The sequence below is a fragment of the Neopsephotus bourkii genome, unplaced genomic scaffold (assembly GCF_033783945.1).
Source record: "Neopsephotus bourkii isolate Nb327-2 ecotype Australia unplaced genomic scaffold, CSIRO-AGI_Nbou_v1 NB_168, whole genome shotgun sequence".
Lineage (NCBI taxonomy): Eukaryota > Metazoa > Chordata > Aves > Psittaciformes > Psittacidae > Neopsephotus > Neopsephotus bourkii.
Genome location: NW_026900684.1, coordinates 12,926,655 through 12,932,322, shown reverse-complemented (window position 1 = coordinate 12,932,322; position 5,668 = coordinate 12,926,655).

Below are 5,668 nucleotides of genomic sequence, written 5' to 3'. Positions count from 1 at the left end.
TAGTCTATGGGGCGGAGTCTAGTTGGAGGCCTGTATCTAGTGGAGTGCCTCAAGGGTCGGTACTGGGACCAGTATTATTTAATATATTCATCAATGATTTAGATGAGGGAATTGAGTGTACTATCAGCAAGTTTGCTGATGACACTAAGCTGGGAGGAGTGGCCGACACGCCAGAAGGCTGTGCTGCCATCCAGCGAGACCTGGACAGGCTGGAGAGTTGGGCAGGGAATAACTTGATGAAATATAACAAGGGAAAGTGTAGAGTCCTGCATCTGGGCAGGAACAACCCCAGGTTCCAGTATAGGTTGGGGAACGACCTGTTAGAGAGCAGTGTAGGGGAGAGGGACCTGGGGGTCCTGGTGGATGACAGGGTGACCATGAGCCGACACTGTGCCCTTGTGGCCAAGAAGGCCAATGGCATCCTGGGTTGTATTAGAAAGGGGGTGGTTAGTAGGTCGAGAGAGGTCCTCCTTTCCCTCTACTCAGCCCTAGTGAGACCTCATCTGGAATATTGTGTCCAGTTCTGGGCCCCTCAGTTTAAGAAGGACAGGGACCTGCTGGAGAGAGTCCAGCGCAGGGCAACTAAGATGATTAAGGGAGTGGAGCATCTCCCTTATGAGGAAAGACTGAGGGAGCTGGGTCTCTATAGTTTGGAGGAGACTGAGGGGTGACCTTATTAGTGTATATAAATATATAAAGGGGGAGTGTCATGAGGATGGAGCCAGGGTCTTCTCAGTGGCAAACAATGATAGGACAAGGGGAAATGGGTACAAACTGGAACACAAGAGGTTCCACTTAAACTTGAGAAGAAACTTCTTCTCAGTGAGGGTGATGGAACACTGGAACAGGCTGCCCAGGGAGGTTGTGGAGTCTCCTTCTCTGGAGACATTCAAAACCCGCCTGGACACGTTCCTGTGTAACCTTATCTAGGTGTTCCTGCTCCGTCAGGGGGATTGGACTAGATGATCTTTTGAGGTCCCTTCCAATCTCTAACATACTGTGATACTGTGATACAGTCCCTGATGAACAGTCCCTCTCTGATATCCTGGTAGGCCCCCTTCAGATCCTGGAAGGCTGCTATGAGGTCTCCACACAGACTTCTCTTCCTCAGGCTGAACAGTCCCAACTTCCTCAGCCTGTCCATACGGGAGGCACTAAGCCCTCTTATCATTCTTGTTGGCCCTCCTCTGGACTTGCTCCATATTGTTCATATGTTGAGGACACCAGAACTGTACACAATACTTCAAGTGAGGTCTCACAAGAGCAGAGTAGAGGGGCAAGATCATCTCCTTCGACCTGCTGGTCACACTTCTTTTGATTCAGCCCAGGATACGGTTGGCTTTCTGGGTTGTGAGATATAGTACCTTCCAGTTCATACCTATGATGAAAACCACTTTTGCTTCATTTTTTTTCAAGAAAATAATGTTTTAACAAGTGAAGTATGAATGAACAAAATAATAATCTACACTCTTTTAAAGTAAAATGATCAAGAAAAGAAAAAAAAACCCAAAGAAAAAACAATGACTGAGATGACCTCTTTGAACAAGGAGCCTACTGTAATGGTCCTGCTTATCTGCATGGTATCTGTTAAAGACTGAATGTTTAAATCCTTTTGTGTGTGTCTGTGTGTGTGTGTGTGTGTAGGCTGTACCTGAAGACTGTGCAGAATGTATTTATTAAGGTATCTGTGTTGAATGGTGGAGCTCCACCATCAGCTTTGTCTGCTATGATTGGGATGGTGCAGCTTTCCCCAAGAAATCCCTGCTGCAAGTTTCTGCCGCTACCTTTGCATCATGATCACATGGCTACAAGGTGAAATCTATTTCTGAATGGGCCTTCTGCTTCTTTCTGCTAGTTCAGTGAATGGAACCCACTCAGCATAGAGACATGATTGCCTTATCCAGTGCACAGGAAGCAACACAAGTCTACAGGTTTTAGAGTAGGAGTTGGTCGACTTCTTTCGTAGTCATCTCAGAGACACACCGTATGTGAAATCCAAACCTTCACATCACTGGGCCTTGGATCTGTTCATCAAGATCTCTGCTTTGCATCTCAGTAGTTTGAAGCACCAATATGAATCAAGGCCATGACCAGCACTTGTTTCCATTCATAATGCTTGCTTGAGCTAGAACTTCCTTTTTTTTTGTGGCACTAAAATGAACTTGTCATCTACCAGGATGCACTGTTCAGAACTGACAACAAGCACCTGACTTCTCCATTAAGCAGGACTCAAATGTGTCACACCGTTTGGCTCTCCTTTTCTGAAACTGTTTAAAGCCTGTTTACTAGACTGTGTGACACATCAAGTCTTTCTGGAAATTAAACCATGTCTGGTTTTGAACACTGAAAAAACAGTTCTAAGTTACTAATTTCCATCATCATCATTATAAGGTCTGTGAATTTCACAGAGTAAATTTTACCCTTCACCTACTGTCATTAAGTGTGTATCATTCTTAGTGCTGCAGCAATTTCTTACACAGAAGAATAATGCTAGAAAAGGCTAAATATTTTTATCCATGCTTAATTGTATTTAACTGGTTTTGGTCACTGTACAATTTATTTTTGATAGCAGCTGCTTTGATATTCCTTATTTCACATTCCCAATTTACACATCTTATTTTTTCTCTCACTGCCTACTCTCCAGTACATATTCCTCTGCAATCCCTCTGCAATCTGGCCCCTATCTCAATCTGCTGCATGCATTTTCTTGCTTTTCCTTTTCACATTACTTTTCAGTGTAATTCTTCTCAACTGCATTCATGTCCTTAGCTCAGTGTCCTCTGAAATTTTAAAATAATCCACTTTTTTGGGGAAGCAGAAGTCTTTTCCACTAGAGTGAGGTCTTTCAAGATTAGTTAATGCTGGGTTAATGCTGATATTCTTACTGGTGTCTTAGACAAAAAAATGCAGTAATACCTAATGTCTGTGTTGATGTCAAGTCCTGTCATGAATTCCACAAGGTCCTTGTGGATGAATTTAGATGCAGGGGCCTTAGCTGTTTGCAAGTCTGTTGCTGGATGTAATATTACTGAGGGTGAAACATGCAGGGAAAAATGGATGTGTGCCCTGAAATATTTTGGATAAGTACGTACTTATTTTTTAACACATTTTATAAATAAATTACCCACAAGTAAGTTCAAGATGCAAATATCATGGATAATCTAACAGCTAATGAAGTGACAAAGAACCCTATTTTTTTGTTTGAAGCAACAGGAGTAGAGTACAGAGAGGTACTTACACCTTCAGTTCTGGCCCCTTCCTGTCTTCTTCCTCTTGCATGAGAAGAATCACAGCCTTAGCAGCATCTTCTCATAAGCATTCTGCCCATATCATTAAGAAAGCATAACTTCTTAGTATCTTAAAAAAGAGTAAATGTTCTTACAAATGTATTTTTGCCCTTTTTGGAGTGGTCTTTCTAACCTGCAATTGTCAAAAATACTAGTAAGAACTTATTCCAGTGGTCTGTGTGGCTAAATCTAATTAGGATTTCTTTTAACATGATCACGTCAGCAAGGCACGTGAACCCTTAAAGATGATTATAAACCACTGTGTATACATGCAATTACATTCATTTTTACCAGGATTGTTTATTCCTTTTGTAGGACTGTGTAACTTGCGGAATTCTTGCTGAAAAGCAGAGCTTTGCTGGCATAGCTTCATTTTCAGTAGATGCACTTCACTGACCTGTAGCATCAGGATTTCAACAGTAAAGTGTTTCTGGTGTCAATATATCCAAAGAACCACGCAATCATAAATAAACATTGGCAACATTCCTTTGGAACTCTCTAAACAAGTGGGAAAGTACCAACAGTTGTTACAGTGGCACTCCTAAACATGACAAGGAATTTCCTCAGTAAATGCAGTGATCTGAATTGCTGCAGCATAAACAAAAATGGCAGGTGTTTCATCATAGTTAAGAAAAGTAGCTTATTTCCTTTCAAATCTACACAGATACACACCCACACACATATGTAAATGTGTTTTTTCTTTGAAAGTTCTTTTCTAAGAAAAGGTGTTGGATCAGTCAGAATCCTATAAAAATCCAAACATTGTATTTAAAGGATGTGTTTTTTCATGGGTAGGTATAGAAGCTGTTTTGCCATAAATACGTAACATAGTTTGGCTTCAGCCTTTTTTTGTTTGAGCTGTTCATGATTCTTTTCACTGCTATTGAAGTACAAAGACATACTTGTAGGAAAAAAAAAAAATAGAATCCTGCCCTATTTTGATGTTCTCCATCACAGAAGTTGCTTCAACTGACATTAAACATGAAGTCCCAGGTTGAAAATGCTTAATGTTTATTTAAGAATGAATGTTATTAAACAGTTCTACCATGTTAACAAGGGCTAGAATCTGCAGCTGCCTATGTGCTTGCAGGAGCTGTATGTGAGTAGTGAACAAAAAACCCCTCAACAGGTTCCAGACAAGTTTAAGATGGCCTCATAATCTAATGAGAACTTTTAAATACAGTTAGTAGTAGGATTCACTTCAGTCTTATGGATCAGTAAAAGCTAGGTTCTTTGTGTTCCAAAGTAACAGGCACTTATTGTAGGGCACAGAAAACTGAAATGGTAATGTGACAGTTGTCAGGAACTCTCTGATCTATCCAGGCCAGACCTGCTTAGGAACTCAGAATTCACTGAGAGGATGCCACAGGAGCCAGCTGAATTTTAAACCTCCATTTTGGAGTGCATTATTGCTAGCTGGCTCCTTTGGAGCAGACTGCCCTGCGAGCAGTTACATCTTTCAAATCTTTAACAAGTACTCTGTCTTCTCCAATACAACCTAGAGATAAATCTAATGGTCTCTTGAGAAGAGACAAATTTAGCAGTTACGAAGCACAGACTTTGTAAAAACAGGCACTGACAATTAACAATTATTTAATTTAGAAAAACCTCCAGTGGAAACTCATTGAAATAATTCTGAAGTGCTCCCAGATCAAACATCACAATGTATTGAAAGAAGATTGTTAAACTGAGAAAAATAAAGTGACATTTTTCAAGGAAGGAATGTTATTACATTGGCAAACATGAAAATGACAAATTAAAATACATTTAGTTTTAACAACCTGTGACTTTATTAGAAACACTGGGGAAGGGTTTACATATTCGTCTGTAATATTCCTCACCTAGAACACACCCACCATTTTCTGTTTTGCCCTCTACTTAAATTTGCTGTTCTTAAACTCCTCTCACTCTTAGAAAAATAGTGTTTGTCTGTTAGTGACAGATTTATTAGCTTCAGAGCTACTTTGCCAAAATAAAATCTCTTATTCCAGTAAAGACACATTTTATTTTCACAAGCGTTATCAGATTTAAATGCCTGAATTGCATTCAGCTTGCTAAACACATCTTCCACTATGCAACCCTGTAAGATTTAGAAAGTAACTTACAGAGGTTTAAGTACATTAAGTTATTCTCAAATGCCACAAGTCAGAAGTTGCTTAAGTAGTATTTTTTATTACTGCTTGCATTAGTGTTGCTTATAAAGGCACACATCTGAAATCCTATTGTTTCTTTTTGCCATTCTGCATCACAGAGGCTACTGAATTAAACATTAAAACACAACTCAAGTACTTAATGCTCAATGTCAGCAACGTTTGTGATAGTATGAACATAGACAGAAGGGCTGCTGTTCTGAGCGGCACAGCTGCTGTTCTGCTGGACAG